Genomic DNA, 21,568 nt, shown 5'->3' on the forward strand with positions numbered 1-21,568 from the left:
CTTCGCATTTGGAGATGCAAGCCATTGCTCTATATTGTTGCTGTCATCCTTCCCAGAAGTAGAGCCTCCATTTATGGTAGTTTTTCATTCTAGGAATGATGATTCCGAGAAAGAACAATTGGTGAAAACCTTGAAAATCTAGTGGGAATGAAGTAGGAGGATGTATTTTAGAGAATAATCGAAAAATTTTGAGTGAGGGAAGGCTTGTAGACGAAGGAGGAAAGGGTTTAGAGGAGAGAAAAGGCAATGTCAGTAGACTGATGTGTTGAAAAAATTAGGGTTTCGTACTATTGGGTATATAAACCGTCATCAGTCAGTCAACTAAAATCGAGGGGTCAATCGCCTGACATTTTTGTTTACTTGAATTTTTAACAAACAATAGCGAGTCAGTCGACTGAAATCGATGAGTCAATGGCCTGACCTTATTGATCCTGAGAATTTCAGCAAGTCAAAGAGTGCTCAGTTGACTGTAGATTCATTTTTAACCACCTGACCTCACTTGCTATCTTAATGCACATTCAATTTCTCTTCTCTAGACTACTTCTCTACTATGCAATAAACCAAATTCGCGTCTTACATATATGAATCTATCCTCAGGAAGAGGTATTGTAAATATATTAGCCCATTAATCACTCATGTTCATGAACTCAAGAGTAATGTCTTCTTTTTGCACATGATCTTTCGAGAAATGATGCCTAATATCTATATGTTTGGTTCTTGAATGAGATATAGGATTTCTGGAGAAATTAATGGCGCTGGTATTATCACACTTTATAGGTATAGCTGAATACTCCAAATTAAAATCCTTTAATTGTTGCTTCATATAAAGAATTTGGGCACAACAGCTACCTGCTGCCACATACTCAGCTTCCTTAGTAGATAGAGCTACGAAATTTTTTTTCTTGGATAACCAAGACACAAGAGATCTACCTAGGAAGTGGCAAGTATCACTTATGCTTTTTCGATCAATTTTACATCCAGCATAGTGCGTATCTGAATAACTAATCATCTCAAAGCCTGTGTCTTTAGGATACCATAGACCTAAGTCGATAGTACCTATCAGATATCTTAAGATTCTTTTGACGACTATTTGGTGTGATTCCTTAGGGGCTGCTTGAAACCGGGCACACATACATACACTGAATATAATGCCCAGTCTACTAGCTGTCAAATAAAGCAAACTACCTATCATACCTTGGTAGTATTTCATATTTATCAGTTTTCCTTTTTCATATTTATCAAGATTTATAGACGTACTCATAGGAGTCCCTGAAGGTTTTCAACCTTCCATATCAAATTTCTTAATCTTGTTTTAATGTATTTTGACTGATTTATAAAGGTTCCATTTTTTACTTGCTTAATTTGAAGTCCTAGGAAGTAAATCAACTCTCTCATTATACTCATCTCAAATTCGTCCTGCATACACTTTGCAAAGTCTTTGCATAGTTATTCATTTGTTGCACAAAAAATGATATCATCCATATATATTTGAATAATAAGCATATCTTAATTTTTAGATTGAATAAACAATGTGTTGTCCACTTTCCTCTATAAAAGCCATTTTCCAATAGAAATCCACTTAAATGCTCATACCAAGCTCTATGATTCCCAATAGCCAATCAGTTCTCAGCAATTAATTAAACATGCACACAGTTAATATACTTGCAGTAAATTAAAGAGATTAAGGGAAGAAGAGCTGGAGACTAGATTTTTTACAAGGTTCGACCAGCAGCTTACGTCCTTGCTCCAAGCAACCGTTGTGAGGATTTTCCTTTCAAACTTTTAACCAGGCAAAGTTACAACCTCTCTCCTTATCAAGTGGAGACCCCTTTCTAACAAGAATACCCTTTCTTGCTAGGCAACGATCCAATCAACCTTGAATCGTCAAGAAAACAAGAAACAAGAACACTTTGGTTTGTATAAAAGAAACTCTTATTTAGAACAGATTTGTACAAGTGAAAATTAATATACTTCAGCAATTAATCAATATAAATAAGTGAAGCTTAAGTAAATATCACTGGGGTTTTGATTTGATTTGAAAATCTCAGTTGAAACGATTAGAAACTGTGAATTGAATCAGCACAAGCACAGAAAAAAACTTCAAAAAATACTTCTGCAATAGTGCTTTTTAATTTGCAAGATGTGTATGTTTGATTGTCATGATTGTTATATTGATTTGTGAAAATAACATGTATTTATATAGTAATAAAGCATGTATTCGTGTTCCCTAAGTTGCTTCCAGTGTTTCCCAAGTTTTCTCCAAGTTTGAAGTCCAAGAAATCAATTTTGGAAACTTTCCCTTGCTATTTAAAAATTTAAAATACGAAAGTTAGTCGACTATGACCAGAGGGTCACTTGCCCGAGCCTTTATAAATCAGTGAATTTTTGAAACACAGTGCTAAGTCAGTCGCCTGATCTTGAGTGGTCGGTCGCCTATCTCGGTTTTGTTTGCTTAACTTTATTAGCATAAAAAGGTCAGTCGCATGAGCTTACAACTTTTATGTATTTTCTAAAACTTTGATTTCAACATTTAAACCTTTGATCTTGGAAAACTTAAATAAGACTTTTAGAAAGTGTTTTCCATGGTTTTCAAAAACAGGTCTCTAAGTCAAATATAGGTCCTAAAAGCTTCAAACAATTATATTAAAATCGTGAAGTACTTACATGAGACTTTTTATAAACTATAGCTTTTTAAACACTAAGTCTTTATGCATTTGTTTCCATTCTTTGTGTTTATCTTGACTTCTTTCTTCAATAGACTTAAGCTTCATTAGATCTTCTACCTTTAAGTCCAAGCTTTTAATAAACTCTTCAAACACTTGAGATCTTGATCATTTATCAAGACATTTTAGCCCTGCAACTCCACTTAACCAAATATGTTAAGCACCTTTGATTTGTTATCATCAAAATAAGATTATAAGCCTTGTTAGGCCAACAACATACATAGGTACGTGTATACTTATATACATACATACACTTTTACATACACTTACTCGCATACATATATATATATCCATGCAATACACATGCATACAACTACATGCATTCATTCATGAATGCCTACAAGCAAATCATATACAATCATCCATATACCCACACATGCATGTATGCATGCATACATACTCATACATCCATGCATGAGACACATTTACACATGCTAATCAACACACACATACTCTTATATGCATACCCATACACATGGATACACAACCTACATACATGTGCATCTAATCACATCTTGTGCACACGCACACACATGCACACAAACTTATGAAAATGCACATACACATTCATATGCATGCATACATTTATGCATACCATCACTCAAATGCTTATCACATAGATTCATATGTTCATATGCATGTATGTATAATCACATGCATGGAACACACACTAACACGCATACATGTTTGCATGAACTCATGGAAAAACACATAACACATATGCTTGCACATACTGCCCCTTGCATGTCCCCTTATGCAAATGCAAACATGCGTGAAACAACCATTCACACACACACACACACACACACACACACACACACACACACTACAAGAAACTGGTTTTTAGTGACGATAAGTAATAGTGACGGATTCAATTTCGTCACTAAAAGTGAGTATTAGTGATAACTTTTAAGAACCGTCACTAATAGTCCAAGCATTAGTGACGATTTCGACAACCGTCACTAATAAGGCACTATTAGTGACGATTTTAAAATCGCCACTAATAATATCGTCACTAAAAATTAGTTTTCCCGCTCAAACTATCACAAGAAATCATATTTCGCATAGAAGTTATCTCAGAAAAATATTAGCGATGATTCTTCAGGTATTAGTGACAAATTGAGTTTGTCACTAAAAGTCACTTAGTAGTGACGATTAAGTAACCGTGACCACTAGTCTATTATTAGTGACGGTTTGGAAAATTCGTCACTAATAATAAGGTATTAGTGATGATTAAAAGATTCGTCACTATTAGTTTATTTATTTAAAATATATAAAAATAATTTTGTTAACAATATTAATAACGGTTTGGAAAATTTGTCACTAATAATAGGGTATTAGTGACGGTTTAGAGATTTATTAGTATTTTTATTTAAAAAATATAAAAATAATTTTGTTAACAGTATTAGTGACGGTTTGGAAAATTCGTTACTAATAATAGGGTATTTAGTAACAGTTTAGAGTTTCGTCACTATTAATGTTTTTATTTAAAAAATATAAAAATAATTTAGTTAACAATATTTGTGACGGTTCGGAAAAATCGTCACTAATAATAGGGTATTAGTGACAGTTTTAGAGATTCATCACTATTAGTCTTTTTATTTTAAATATATATAAATAATTTAGTTAACTATATTAGTGACAATTTGTAAAAATTCGTCACTAATAATGGGGTATTGGTGACGGTTTAGGGGTTCGTCACTATTAGTGTTTTTTTATTTAAAATATACGAAAATAATTTTGCTGACAATATTAGTGACGGTTTGGAAAATTCTTCACTAATAATAAGGTATTAGTGACGGTTTAAGGATTCATCACTATTAGTATTTTTATTTAAAAAAATATAAAAATAATTTAGTTAACAATATTAGTGATGGTTTAGGAATTCGTCACTATTAGTATTTTTATTTTAAAAATATAAATATAATTTGGTTAACAATATTAGTGACGGTTTGGAAAATTCGTCACTAATAATAAAGTATTAGTGACAGTTTAGGGATTCGTCACAATTAGTGTTTTTATTTAAAAAAATATAAAAATAATTTAATTAATAATATTAGTGATGATTTGTAAAATTCGTCACTAATAATAGAGTATTAGTGATGGTTTAGGAATTCGTTACTATTAGTATTTTTATTTAAAAAATATAAAAATAATTTTGTTAATAATATTAGTGACTGTTTGGAAAATTTGTCATTAATAATAGGATATTATTAACAGTTTAGAGATTTGTTATTATTAATATTTTTATTTTAAAAATATAAAAATAATTTAGTTCACAATATTAGTGACGGTTTGTAAAATTTGTCACTAATAATAAGGTATTAGTGACGGTTCAGGGATTCGCCACTATTAGTGTTTTTATTTAAAAAATATAAAAAAAAATTTAGTTAACAATATTAGTGATGATTTGGAAAATTCATCACTAATAATAAGGTAGTAGTAACGGTTTAGAAAATTCATCACTAATAATGGGGTATTAGTGATGGTTTAGAGGATTCGTCACTAATAGTGTTTTTATTTAAAATATATAAAAATAATTTAGTTAACAATATTAGTGATGGTTAGAAAAATCGTCACTAATAATAGGGTATTAGTGACGGTTTAGGGATTCGTCACTATTAGTGTTTTTTATTAATTTTTTTAAAGATTCTTATTAAAAATATAGAAAATCAATAGTTTGGTTACATTGTAGAATATTTTTTTAAAATTTTTTATTTATAGATTTCCATGTATTTACTAAAAAGATAACTTGTTTTCAATTTCTAATAAATTATATAAAATAAAATTTGAAATCATTTATTTTGGAGTTTGGATTTTAATTTATGTATTAGAAAAAACTTTACATATGGTCAATATAATTAAAATCCGAAATCCGAGCTTCATTGTCCCATTCGCAATGTAAGAGTTAGAAATCTATAAAATAATTAAAAAAATATTTTCCAAATTTTAAAAATAAATTTGAAAATTTTGAAATAAAAACTCAACAGCTAAAAAAATGAAAGAATAAAATTATTTCTATAAGCATATAGTGTGAAAATTATTTATTGTTATTTATTTATCTCATAAATGTTACAAAAATGCAAAAAATAGCTAGTTTATGTTTTCGTATGTTCTTGAGAAACTATAATAAAAAACAATTCCATATGGATCAAGAACTTCCAGACAATTTTTCTGGTTTTAATTTAGCTAGGAGAAGGTTGAATTCTTGTTTGTCCTACCAAGATCATTCCAAGCTGGAGTTTCCATTAGGTACTACAACAACTAATGGAAAAGTCATATGTTGACTCATGCAAATGTAATGAAGTATGTGTTTATGAAGATGAGTAATCCTAAGACTTCACCATCTAGTCAAATAAGAATGCATAGGAAAGGTTGCAATGCCTTTGCATTGAGGAATCTTATCAATCCTAGTGAAGGACCTTCTAAGATCAAGGTAGAGTTGGTAAGTGAATGGAGTAATGAGAAAGAAGATTTCCCTTCGGATACAAAGGTTCAACCCAGTGCTAGGGTGAATCTAATGTGAAATCAAAAGTGACACCAATGGTTCCACCTAAAAAGGGTGAAAGCAGTTGTCATGACCCAGTCGCATGAAGGAGTACTCTAAAACTATCACTAATATAAGACTACTAGTGACGGTCTTGTTGGGAGAAACAACAATATTCAAACTCCCTCATTGTGTAAATTTGCAGGAAACTCTAAAATAGAGTAATATATATACGTAAAATATATATCCAATTACCACATGTACAAGACGCACGATTTTTACGTGGAAAACCTTCTAGATGTGAGAAGGAAAAGCCACGAGATCGTAGTGCACTCAAACAATTCCACTATGAATAATTATGAGAATACATGAGTCTTCTCTAGTCCCAACTAGACGCATACAATCAGCAACTATCTTCAAGAAATAGAATTCCTTGGCATAAATCAACTTTTACAAGAATTAAAGAAGGATCTCACCAAAACCGAGGCTACTTGTTCATGGGCTAAAAAAAAATTATAAGGAATGCCTATAATCCAATCTCCACCATTCACAATGAAGATTCAAGTGTCATGAACATTTCTATAAAATATTAGCTCAATCGGACCACGAATGCTTGTCGATCAACGTAGTTGATCAAGACTAGACAACTTTCTCTCTAGGGTGGCAGAAAAAACCAAGGCTACTGTTCATGGGCAGAAAACCGACACTGAATGATCAGAATCCAATCCCCTACATTTACAATGAATTTTCACATGTCATGAACATTCCTATAAATTTTCAGCTTAATCGGGCCACAAATGCTTGTTGATCGGAGCAGTTGATCAAAATTGAACAGCTCTCTCTCTCTCTCTGTGTGGTGGCCGCGGCTCTCTTAAGCCGGTGGGGCTTGAGTGATGCAATTATTGTCAAGACTGCATAGCGGTAGTATTTTTTTGCAAGACTGGTCATTGGTACAACATTTTTATGTTCGATCTTAAATGGAAGAGTATTAGTGACGGCTTAAAAATCGTCACTAATAGTAAAAAACATGTTACTAATAGTCTGTTTTTAGTGATGGTTTTGAAAAATCGTCACTAATAGTTTATTATTAGTGACAGTTTAGAAAAATCGTTACTACTTTTAAATGACGGAGTATTAGTGAGGGTCTATAAAACCGTCACTAATAATCTATTTTTTGTGACTATTTTTCTAAACCGTCACTAATAGTATTTTTTATTTAAAAAATATAAAAATTATTTATTTAACTATTAGTGACAATTTTTAAGAGTATTAGTGATGGTTTTAAAACCGTCACTAATACTCTAGATGAGTAAAACCCTTGCATCCGCGCAGATTTCCATTTTTCTTCAAACCTCCCGCCTCAATCCCCCCTCCTTTCCCTCCTCCCTCCTTTCTTCTTTCTGGCTTATGCACGTCCTCTCCAACCATCACCATCGCCGTCATTGCTCGCGTGAGCTCCTCCTACCGTTGTTGCAACCGCTGCTCGCCTGAGGTCGTTCCATTGCCGCTACAGTCGCCACTCGCCTGAGGTAGTTCCGCCACCATTGCCACCACCGCTTTCTTCTGGTTTGTGATTGTCTTGGTTTGTAATTTTTTTGCACGAATCATTATTTCCCTTTCATTTTTCCGCAGCTGACCTTGTTTAACTCTTGTTTCCGTTTTAGAAAATTCGAAAAGAACTCTTTTTTGTTTAGGTTCTTCGAATATGAAATTATTTTGTACTTTTTTTCCCAATTGGTTTCAGTTGTCGTTTTGATCTTGTTGTTATTAACTAAAGCTAATAGCTTTCAAGCACACTGATAGCTTCTTGCATCCCATTCGGCTGTTTTGAATATGGAAGACCTACAACCTTCAAATCCTATGACTGATGGTGTTGTTGATATTGAAGCACGATTCACAAAATTTTGCAAGGTTTCTTTTTCTTTTTATTTCTTTTCAAGAACTCAATATGCAAAGCATTTATTATTTGCCACTTGATGTGCAAGGGAGTGCAAGTGCACACCAAAGTCCATCCTGTCGACTTTGGTGTATTCCCATGAGGGGGGTGAATTGGAATTTTAAAAACTTCTTCCTAAGTTTAACCAGATATCAGTAATACAAAACCTAGGGTCTTTCTAATCATATACCCATTGCGCAGATAATGATATGCAGAAATTAAATCATGTGCAGCATTCACAGTATATAGAAAATAACATATATGTGTAGTAAACAAATTATGGAATTATAAAGTAGACACACGATATGTGATCGAGGTTCGGCCAATACTGCCTACGTCCCCGCCTCAGCTCGCAAGCCCGAGGATTATCACTATTGCTCAATTAATGGGTGGAGCGGCATCGATTACAACCAGGTCAAATTATTAGGGCTGACCTCAACTTTTACACACTCTCCTTATAAGGTAGAGAAGGCCCTATCGATCCTTATAGGCTATATCAACACCCCCTCAGGCCACGCCTGGAATATAACAATGAAATACAATTTTTTGTTACAATTCAAATGATTCTAACACAAGCAGATTATGTACCAATATGCACAAGCAATAACTAATGCACTTCCAAATGATAGATCTATAAGCTCAGTGAAGATATGTGAAATTACTCTCAAGCTAATGTCAATATGCAATCAGAGTGTGAGAGTGTACTACAATAATATCTTTGAAACAATATATGTTAATATTTCAACCACAAGTAGGGTTTCAAAGATTTAGAAAATATAGTCAAATATCTCCAAAATATTTTTAGGAACTCAAGCACAAGAGATATTTAAAACCAAGCTTGTCAAAAATATTTTCATAAAACAAACAAGGCAAGCTCAAAAGTCTTGCAATAAGAATGCAAAGACTCACAAACTTAACAAGTTTCCCCAAAAATGAATTCATGAATTAAATCACTGGGGAGAACTATTGAGCTTAACTCCCAAGAAAATCAACAAACAATCACAGATGTGAGAGTATAAGCTAGTGTAGGTAATCTCAAGAGACACTTACTCAATATGATTTTGCAAAGGAATGAGTAAAAGTGAGGTATATGGGCTTGAATTAGAGTGAGAAGCACAAAGAAATTTTAGAGAGAAATTTCTCTAATCAAAGCTCTAATCTCTCATTAATTTTTACAAATGAACATATATATATAGCCTCACTCAAAAATATTACCATTGGTACATAAGGGTAATAATTAAAATTGTTTAAAACATGTTTAGAAAAAAAAACCCTGATTTACCCTAATTATCACTGTAAAAATAGGCCAACTCGAGAGTTTCGGTTGACCAAGCCATAGGTTCGGTTGCCCGAATAGACACATGAGAAAAAGTAACTTTTTCATATTCGAGTGCCTAAGGACAGGTTCGGGTGGTTGAACTAGGCGATTTTCCAATCTGTCCGAGGTTTGAACCCCTGAACTTAAGTTTGGTCTACCGAACTAACACCTTCGGTCGCCCGAGGGTATTTTGAACATGAGGTTTGGGCGCCCGGGTTGGTGGAAAAGTCAAGTTTAAATTTTCGGTCGACCGATGAAACTTTGTTCAAATCGGTTTGGTCACCTGAAGTTAGATCAACACTATTGAATTTTTCACGTTCGGTTGACTGAGGTATTTTCAACGCGCAAGTTCGGTTGCCCGAAACCCTTACACACTTAATCCTAGGTTCGGATTAAGAGTATAATTTTACCCCTATTTTCACAGATATGATTTGTAAGTTTAAGGGTATTTTATATAAAGTGTTTGTGCAAGGACCTAGGGGCTTTCTAAGGTTTAGGCTTCTTAATTTAGCCTAAAAACCTGGCGTCGGTCAACCAAAGTCATGTTTAGGGTCTTTTGACTAACCTACTATCTGTCTATGGCATTACTAAGCTTATAGCCCTACTATGCAGGTAGATGCATTAATTATTACAGACCTTGCATTATTATTACAAACCCAAAAAATAAAATGAAATATAAAAATACAACTTGAAAAATCATTCTTCATGCGCTGCTCCTTTGCAGTTGCATGGAATAAGCCAGGGTATGCTCGTTTAGGTGCTCTTTACGACTTCCAAAATGCATCATCATCTGTGCTAACTGAAACATAAACCTGCTCAAATATTCAAAGCATACAGATGAGATATTGTGGTTTGTCATAATCAAAATAGGGATCTGACCAAAAAGTCAACAATCTCCCCCTTTTTGATGATGACAAACATAGGAGCAAAATATGGGTTCACCTGACAAGACTCCCCTTAACAATATGCACAAATACAAAATGATATTCAATAAAGTACACTAACAAGCATGAAGACTTCTGAAGCATTCAAGTTTTGCATTAAAGTTCAATTGTCATTTGCCATTTTGAATAACAAAGTTCAGGAACAAAGAACTAATTTTGCTCTTATAACACATCTCCCCCTTTTGTCATTAGCAAAAGGGCATGTAAATACTAGGTTTTTGAAAAGTATCGCGCTTAAGCACACAAATAGTATAACTGGTCATTTAAATATTTAAATGACATGAAAATATAGTCAAAGCAAAAATATCCTCAAACCATTGCAATTTAAGCATTTCATAATACCCGAAAAAAATTGAAATTTGAAGACATGTGGCATATAAAAAATAGGTTTAAGCATAAACATAATCTAACTAGTTCGCATGCATTTTCATGAGTAGTTACTGAACTAGTTATGCAATTTTAAAAACATATATGTATATTATAATAATAATAAGGCAAGAGATAAAGAGTTTTAGTTTTGAAATTTGGTCTTGCCAAAAAGTATATATATCTTCCTTAGGATGTTGTCAAAAGATACTGGGGGTGTGCTTACTAAAAAAAAAACTTTAAAGATCAAGCAAACACAAATTTTCTGGTTTGTCAATTAACCACATACTAAAATATAACTAGAAAACCACAACCATAATGATCCTAAAGATTTAACAATCACATGCAAGATCATATGGCAAAGAAGAACTATTGTGGCTAAGCAACATATATCTAATTATGTTTTTCAATAAAAACATCACTTTTACACATAAACCATAATGAATTCAAGAACTGATCTAAGCAAACATTTGTGAGCACAATATGATAGGCATTTTAATTTTTGGATGCTCCCTCTATCGATTTAAATTCTAGCTTAGATATAGTGAACTGCTTATACTAAATAAAGATTAATTTCATTAAGTATGCCAATAAGTATAAGCAATCATTTTTTAAGTCTTTTAAAACAAATATACTGAATTAAGATTTATTCATTTTGCCATTCGACAAGTATAATCATTCATATAGGTCACACATGCATCAGAAAATATATATTAAGGTATGAAATAAAACACATAATCAAGAACAATCCATATCAAAACATAGAGCTTTAAAAGAGGGATATGATGTTCAAGGTTCTTAGAAGAGCCTAAATATTTAAAAAGTAAAACATGATGCATATGAGTTCTCTATGCTCTTTCTCTAGGAATGGAACTAAGCTTCTCTAACTATTCGATGATTATGTTAGGATGAAATTAATACTCAATTAGTTTTCACTCATCCTTTCAAAAATGTTTTTATAATTTATTTTACCATAATAATCTTTGTACAAGGTTTTACTTTAGGAAAAAATCTACCAAAATTTCAGTAGCATGTCGTCTATAAACCAGACATTTTCCCATAAAACCTGTACTTGATAGGTTCAAACAAGCAATTTATAATTCAGTTTAAGCATGCTAGAACCTATAAATCACTACCAGCATGCAATTCACATCCACTGCATCCACCATGCAAGAAGTATTCTAGATAAAGCATGCAATCAGGTAGTATAATCAACTCAAGATATTCAATATAGCTCAAGAGTAGTTTGTGCTAGGAAAAGATATAAACTATCCATCAAAGAAATTTTAACCATTTATTGAATCATGGATAGTGTTGCAATGCTATACACATATAGTCATATAGGTATAAAGGAGATAAGGATTTTAAAGCATTTTAACATATATAGATATGAAGGATAAATGCTCCCCCTCAATTATGTACTCATTCATTTTATGCCTTTTTGAATTCTCAAACTTTTAGCCAAGTATTTTAAGATTTTCAATGATTTAGTCTTGGTGATGAATGCTTTAGGCTTATTGGACCAAAAAGTCACAATGAATATTTCTTTGAGTGTTCTAAGCCTATTTTTGCCTCTTTTCTTATGATTTTCAATATGTGTGAGAGGCACAAGGTTGGATGGCTTTGACTTTAATTGCATGTTCATAGGTCTCTTTGAATTTTCATTCCATCATCTAGATTTGAAACCTAGTGCAACCACTTTAGCCAATCAACATCATTTGAAGCTATAAAAGATTTTATCTTAAAGTTTGAGAGCTAGTGAAGATAATTTAAGTAAATACTCTTAAAAATTAAATTATCATTAAGTTCAGAAGATTATTCAGAAGTGAGCATATGTGGACAGTATTAAAATAGTTTTATGATAGTGCATATGTCCAAACCATTTTGACAAAGAGCGACAAGGAGAATATGAATTTTTGAACATAGCTCTTCGGTGATTGGAAGTATCCTTTAAATATGATCACAATTTGGAACAAGGAAACAAACCAAGAAAAGTATGAATCTTTACCTGATGTGACCATGGTTTGGCAAAGAGTCTTATGGATGGGATGGTGAACCAAAATAGAGGATTTTACATTTTAAGCATAAAGGGAAATTTTGATTGATCTATGAAACTAGAATCCCTTAGTTGTTGCCTCTGATTAGGTTGAGAAAGGATGTCTGGTGATAAGCACATAATATAATAGGAATTTATGATCATTCGTGCTTAAGGCTAGAGTGGTGACTAAGTGTTAATCCAGGCTTTTATGTTTGAAAATGAGTTTAGGGATGAATGATATATAATATGATGGATTCTCTAAAGCTCAATTTTGTACAATGGACAAAAGTATGCTTAAACTTGTAATTTTCATGTTAGCATGTGTTAAGCATTTAGAATTAAATAACAAAAAGTGTTTTGTCTATTTTGAAGTGGATTTTCATTAAAGTATGTTGTAGCCAACGTTTTCATATTTTGTCCAATCATCATGATATTTTTTCATTAAGTGATTAGATTCCATATTTTACTTGACTTTTCATATTGGCTTAATTATCTAGGATTCTTAGTATTCAATATAGTGTATAGTGAATACATCTACTAAGAATTTTTATTTTAAGCACCAATCACTTCCCAAGCCTGCAATCATCACAACCCTTAAACTTAGGAACTAAAGAAGAATTAAATAATTATGCAATATTAAATTAGATCCATTTTTCCTTAGGTCCTACAGGGTTTGCTTTGCTGATTACCCATTTCATTTCCTTTTCTAAGCGTCTGGCACTTTTGAGTAAACAATTAAACCATACGTCACATAGTTTTGCAAAATAAGCAGGTATTGAATATACATGAAAGATTGTGCTTATTTATTCTGTTTTTGCTCAATGAAGCATGGTTATGGGATTTATATGATGACCCTAAAACCTTTTTTACAAAAATTTTCCTTTTAAATTCCTAATGATTTATCATCTCCCACTTCTCCCTCCTGATAGATTGTTTTCAATATCTTTTCAATCTTTTTATTTTCAAGGATGACATGATACTCTTTTACTTTGTCTAATTGTTTCACCAACCTTTTGTTTTGATTTTTCAAAAAAGTTTTATGATAAGACATTCTAACTATAGACTTTGAATTTTAAATGAATCCTTTTCTAGTTATCCATTCAATGACATGCTTTCATCATAAAACTCATTGCAGATTCCATACAAGATTTATCTCTATAACTATCATACGAATCAATGCATACAATATCATCCTCAGAAACAATTGATGATTAATCATAAGTCATATCACAAAATTTTTCATAAGAATCATCGCATGCATTATTTACAAAACTATTATTATATTCAATAGATGATTCGGCAAGTAATATATTATAGAATTTAACATAAGAATCATCACATGCTTCATTGCGCGAATCAGTAAATGAGGTAGAGTAAGATTCATATACCTCATCGTCTACTAATGCAGCCTACTTATGATTAGCCACTACCTGATCAATTAGGCTTGGAGCATTTGGAGTGGCAGTCTCCTTTCCCTGGGTCTCTCCATATCTCTTTTCTAACTCAACTCAGATCTCCTGTGTACTTCTATATGCCATGATCTCAAGCAAAAGATTAGAATCTAAAGTGCAATATAGTAAATCCATGGCATGTGAATTCGCATGTATTAACCTAATATTATTTTCATCCAAGGGCATATGAATTCCATTATCAATCACCCGCCAGGCCATCCAATCCATTGATTTTATAAAAACGCTCATTCTAATTTTCCAAGTAGTGTAATCGACACCACAAAACAATGGAGGATTGGAAGGTGATCGTCCATCTCCGAATGGGGGATACACCAATATAAGCCATCTCTATCTTTAGCAAAAACATTTATGTCAATGCCATGATGCTCTGATGCCAATTGTTGACTTTGGTGTATTCCAAAGAGGGGGGGGGGTGAATTGGAATTTTAAAAATTTCCCCTTAGGTTTAACTAGATATCAGTAATACAAAACCTAGGGTCTTTCTAATCACATACCAATTGCATAAATAATGATATGCACAAATTAAATCATGCGCAGGATTCATAGTCTAATAAAAATAACATACATGTGCAGTAAATAAATTGGGGAATTATAAAGTAGACACACGATATGTTATCGGGGTTCAGCCAATACTGCCTACGTCCTCGCCTCAGCTCGCAAGCTCAAGGATTACCACTATTGCTCACTTAACGAGTGGAGAGGCACCGATTACAATTAGGTCAAATTATCAGGGCTGACCTTAACCTTTACACACTTTCCTTACAGGGCAAAGAAGGCCCTATCGATTTTTACGGACTAGATCAAAACCCCCTCAGGTCATGCCTGAAATACAACAATGAAATACAAATTTTTGCTACAGTTCAAATGCTTATAACACAAGCAAATTATGTACCAATACGCACAAGTAATAACTAATGCACTTCCAAATGATATATCTATAAGTTCAGTAAAGATATGTGAAATTACTCTTATGCTAATGTCAATATGCAATCAGAGTGTGAGAGTGTACTACAATAATATCTTTGAAACGATATATGTAAATATTTCAACCACAAGTAGGTTTTCAAAGATTTAGAAAATATTGTCAAATATCTCCAAAAGATTTTCAGGAACTCAAGTAGAAGAGATATTTAAAACCAAGCTTGTCAAAAATATTTTCGTAAAACAAACAAGACAAGCTCAAGAGTTTTACAATAAAAATGCAAAGACTCACAAGCTTAACAAGTTTCCCCAAAAATTAATTTATGAATTAAATCACTAGGGAGAACTTTTGAGCTTAACTCTCAAGAAAATCAAAAAACAATCACAAGTGTGAGAGTATAAGCTAGTGTAGGTAATTTCAAGATACACTCCCTCAATATGATTTTGCAAGGGAATGAGTAAAAGTGAGTTATATGGGCTTGAATGGGAGTGAGAAGGACAAAGAAATTTCAAAGAGAAATTTCTCTAATCAAAGCTCTAATCTCTCATTAATTTTTGCAAATGAACACATATATATAGCCTCACTCAAAAATATTACCATTGGGACATAAGGGTAATAATTAAAATTGTTTAAAACATGTTTATAAAAATAACCTTAATTATCCGCGGTAAAAATAGGTCAACCCAAGAGTTTTGGTCGACCGAGCGATAGGTTCGGTTGCCCGAACAGACACATGAGAAAAAACAACTTTTCCATGTTCAGGTGCCCGATGACAGGTTCGGGTGGCTGAACTAGGCGATTTTCCAATCTATCCGAGGTTCGGTCGCCTGGACTTAAGTTCGGTCTGCCGAACTTACACTTTCGGTCGCCCGAGGGTATTTTGAACATGAGGTTCAGGCACCCGGGTTGGTGGAAAAGTCAAGTTTAAATGTTCGGTCGATCAAGGAAACTTTATTCAAATAGGTTCGATTGCCCGAAGTCAGGTCAACACTGTTGACTTTTCCATGTTCGGTCGACCAAGGCATTTTCAACGCGCAAGTTTGGTCACCCGAAATCCTACACACTTAATCCTAGGTTCTGATTGAAAGTAAAATTTTACCCCTGTTTTCACATATATGATTTGTTAATTTAAGTGGATTTTCCATTAAGTCCACCTTGAGGTCAGACTTTTTTTTCTAAAATAATTTCTCTGAAGTCCATCAGACTTCTTGCAGAAAAACTCTTAAAATATTGCAGCAAATCTAGAATGAATGCTACCAGGATCAGGAATCTGGAACTGATTCTGGCAGGACCAAAATGTAGCTATAAAATTTTCAATTTATTCAGATCAGAATCAATTTCTTGGCCATATTCTTAATTGTCTTGGCTAATTTTCATCCTCTGACTATACCTCAACCTAGATCGTGTATTTTATTTTAATTATTGTTTATTATTATTTTTTGGTTTGTTTGGCAACCTGAACATGGGTCTTTAAAGTACTAGACCAGAACTTGGATCGTTTATTTTATTTTAATTTTTTTTTTTATTTGGTAGGCAACTTGAACATGGGTCTTCAAAGTAATATTTTGGTTTTCCCAGTTTGAATTTTGCAGTAAACAAGAAACAGTGTAAAGGTTTCGGCATAGGCTACACTATATGTGGCCATTTTAACTTTTCAAGATTGGATTTGCCTTGTACTTTGGGTTGTGGCCCTGAAACTGGGGTCAATGAATAGAGGAACAAATTATTATTATCCTTAGTCCTGCTGTCGGTTGAGTGAGTGTGGGGGTTATGTGATGGTGCGATTCTTTTGCAGCAAAGGTTATGATGGTGGGAAGTGGCAAATTTTGTTGTAATTTCATGGTAAGCTTTCATAGAAAGGCTCCAATTATGGATCCCTTCATTTAATTAATAGCACGACTTCCCTAAATTTTTTTTGGATGCCTTGAACACTTCTTGATAAGAGACAAACTTTGATTATAATGAAGTCAAAGGATTAAGACTTCCTTTACATAGAGGAGATAAGAAAGAAAATGGAAATGTTAAGAAGGTCAAGAATCAATTGTAATGTGAACGGCATATTTAAATATGCTGCATGATCTGGTGAATTGCAAAGGTAAAAGAATTTTTTTGCGGGGGGTAGCAAATGGATTTTTTGGCTACATCTCTTTGGAAGGCATGCAGCAGGACTGGTTGGCTTTCTTGCGTTTATTTGGGCCTAGAATGGAAATCTGTAATTATTTACTTTTGATGTGAAGGGAGGATTTTATTCTCTTCATTTTCCTTTTTGTTTTTTTCTTTTTCTAAATTCTGTGCTTTCTAATAAATAATTCTTTGTTTATCAAAAAATTTGTTTCGGATCTTGATATATTCTGAGATGCAGCTAGCGTTTTACTATGTGATGACGACCTTGAAGATGCCCGCTTGGGCAATACTAAGGTATATAGAAATATTGAATTATTGGTTCAATCCAAGGACATTGTAATTTTTGTTATTTTCCGACTTACTTTTGTAGCATTTCTTGGTCGTATTTTTTTTTTTGTGATTAATAGGCTTTATATTGGAAACATGGGGCATTATTTTAACTTATTTATATTTCTTGTTTTGCTAGCATATTCAGTATATAAGTAAGGGTATTATATAATTGATAGGGGAAGTTGAGTTGAGATTAATTACTTACTATTATTTTTCTAATGATTATCTACCTTTTTTTATATATATTTTTTAATGTTCCCCACTCTTCCCTTCAACACTTGGTTTGGCCTACATTGCTAGGCAATTGCTGCCATCCAATTAGTTCAATAACGTCTATCTTAGCCAAACCTATTCTATAAATGTTTTATGTGGGATTTTTTTTTTTTTTTTATGAGATGTAGCTTGATGTATAATGGTAGAATTCTAATTTTTAGCAATTCTAATTTTTAGCATACCTCTTTGATTATATTGTATTCTATCATCTCATTTAGAAACATATGTTAAAGTTCATTTTGTTATTGGAGGAGATGGGCCTAAACAAGAGCGACTAGAAGAGATGAGGGGAAAGCAACTCTTTAAGATTGAGTTGAAATGTTGGGTGTTGTTCCACATTCTTCAGTGCAGTATGTCTTAATTTACGGCCACATAACCTTCAGCAGGTGCTTTCATGCTCATTGATCTTTTTATATGATAGTATCCTTTTTGCCCTTCTTTGTGTTTTTGTTGCTTTGCTAACTAGCTTGAAATTGTAATTCTTGATTGAGATAAAATATTGCCTAATCATTTAATAGCTTTAATAAAATAACTGTTTTTTGGAATTTTTTTCATTTATCAAAATAAAATGCAACTTTGATCTTAAGGGAATGAAGAATCCCCTGAAAGATTGATTACATGCCAAGCCAATCAATGATAAAATACTAGATGATGAGGCAAAAAAAGCCTTTATCATTTGAGATGTTTGTTATGTATAAGCATAACAGTGCGATTAATTCTCAACCTTTTCTTGCATTGTCAATAAGTTTGCTGATGGTTGAACTTTCTTTTTAGCATTGTTCTGAGTACTAGGAGTCCAATTGTGAGGAGTTGTTTCTTTTGAGATTTTGGGGTTTTGGCTGAAGGAAGGAATGCATGATCATATGGGACTATTCTTTGCTTTCCATGGTGTGGCGCATTTGGTTGGAGAGGAATTCAAAGATTTTAGGGATATGTCTCTTCCTCTTTAAAGATGCATAAACCTAAAGCTCTCCCACCCCTCACACAAATAATTATTCCAAGATTTGTATATAAAAGAAAAAAAAAAAAGAAGGACAAGAAACATAAATATCATAGAAGAATCCAAAATAAGAGAACAATTATCAAAGACTAGCCTAACATAGAACTTTGATACCATAAAACATAATCAAAGTCAACCTGGACCCAAAGGGGTACCGGGGATAAACATGTTCATACATACATACCAACAATGTAGCGGAAACCATGATATACTTAACCTTATATACAATACTAGAGTTTTACTATAATCAAAATACACATATACATCCCAAAAAGGACCATAAAAACCCTAGGGTCATACCCTAGCAATCCATCCTGATTTCAACCCAACTACTCACCCTTCAGCTAGCGTTGCACTATCAGCCTCCTCCATCTCAGAGCTCGGTCCGCTTGTCTATCTAGGTTTCTTGTAATATTTGTATTTTTGGAGTGAGACACCTCTTAGTAAGGAAGATAGACTAATATCAGTGTGTGACAACATGAGTATTATTCCGCTTGTCTATCTAGGTTTCTTGTAATATTTGTATTTTTGGAGTGAGACACCTCTTAGTAAGAAAGATAGACTAATATCAGTGTGTGGCAACATGAGTATTATTGTGACGACATGCTTAATTTTCACATTTTTTTCCAAAATATAATAAAATCAATATCACAAATCTCAACAGATCATAATCTACCTAGACCCGTAGGGTACCAGGGATGTATCAGAAACAAATCACGAAAGCCTATGCAGTAGGAAACATACAATCACAATATTATAACTATGAAAACATCAATCACATTACCATAAATACTAGAGTCACTATATCCATTGTATTTCAATATATACATCCCAAAAACAAGATCTAGGGACATTTCCCACAAAATCCAACTGTCCCTTCTAAAACTTACCCTTCAAAGAGGACAGACAAATAGCACTAAATCAGTAGGGCTTTTCCCGCTCTCCTATCTGGGGCTCCTGAAAAGTTTATAAAATTTTGGGGTGAGACACCTCTCACTAAGGGAAATAAACTAATATCAATGTGTGACAACATGAGTATTCCGTGTTATACATATACCATACAAAACATATTCAGTAACTGTTATGTTAAGTTTGGGAAAACATATATATCATCAAAACATGGCAGAACATACTACATTTTCATAAACATGGATATTTCATATCATTAATTATTAAATCAATCATATCATTTTGCATATGTATGTATATCATGAAAAATCATCAGTTCATACGCCGGTATTACACATTTTACCATAGCTTGGTCCGTACGCCGACAAATCATATCATGGCACAGCCCGTACGCTGGCAAATCACATCTATAGCTCGGTCTGTATGCTGACAAATCATGTACATAGTTCAGCCCATACGCTGGCAAATCACATCCATAGCACGGCCTATACGCTAGCAAAATATATCCATAGCTCAGCCCGTACACCAATCTCAGCCCGTACGCCAGCAAAACATATAAAAATCTCAGCTTGTATGCCGGTTTTCCTTTATAAAAATCCGTATCATAATCACATTTACAGAAAATGGTTTTTCATAACAATTTCTACTTATGCCACACTGAACAGGTTTTTCATATATTCAACATACCATCATTTTCAACAGTGTTTTCTCAAACATAAATCATATATATAACATATTTACTTTCCTAAAATCAAAAGCTATATATAGATTCATTTTCTTAAAAAGAACTAGTTTAGTTTATCCCCTTACCTGGCTACTAAGAAAGCCCCTATAAAATTCTGGTCTCACACCCGTAGGGTTTCCTTATCAATACCCTGAAAATGAAAACTCCTAGTACTAAACTTTAGTATTTTCATGTGTGTATCATTTCCTATAACTACCCTAAGACCAAATTCGGCATAAAAATTCTTACCTCAACTCAAGGATGATTTTCAACAGAGTTCCACCAACGATCTGCTCCGGCAGATATGTAGAGAACTTCTCCAAGAGCGTCGTGGTGGCTTCAGATCGTCGATCCGATGAAAATCCTGCCCGAAATCGAAGGGAGAGGAGGAGGGAGCCGAAGGGAGAGAGAGAGAGAGAGAGAGAGAGAGAGAGAGAGAGAGAGAAAGAGAGAGAGAGAGAGAGAGAGAGTGTGTGTGTGTGTGTGTGTGTGTGAGAGATTTCTTAATTTTGAAGTTAAAATTCGGGTTTTTAATATTTATAGGACTAAACTTAAGGTTCATATGTCTGAAGGTGTTCTGCCTTTTCTGTGTTTCAAAATTAATTTTCCAAATGAATGAACTAATTCTTTAGTCCTCTGGGGAAATTCTTCAGACGTCTGAAGTTGCATCTTCAAACGTCTGAGGGTAATCCTCAATCGTCTGGGCAGTCCAACTTCAGCTTTTTTATTTTATTTTCAAAAACCATTTTTGCTTTCTTACTTTACTTCTTCACAAAACATTTTCCGAGGTTTTAAATAGAGTCTCTAAGTTAATGAATAACCCCTAAAAGATTTTCATGAGATGCATCCGTGGAGCGGAGTGCACACACGACCCTAAGAATCTGAATTCCTACTTCCCCGGAAGTCTAAACACCACTTCTCTCCTGTGACAATCGATACTGGCATAACTGGTAGACAACCAGTCCATACCCAGAATGATATCGAAGTCATGCATATCAAACA

This window comes from Malania oleifera, chromosome 6 (assembly GCF_029873635.1).
Source record: "Malania oleifera isolate guangnan ecotype guangnan chromosome 6, ASM2987363v1, whole genome shotgun sequence".
Lineage (NCBI taxonomy): Eukaryota > Viridiplantae > Streptophyta > Magnoliopsida > Santalales > Ximeniaceae > Malania > Malania oleifera.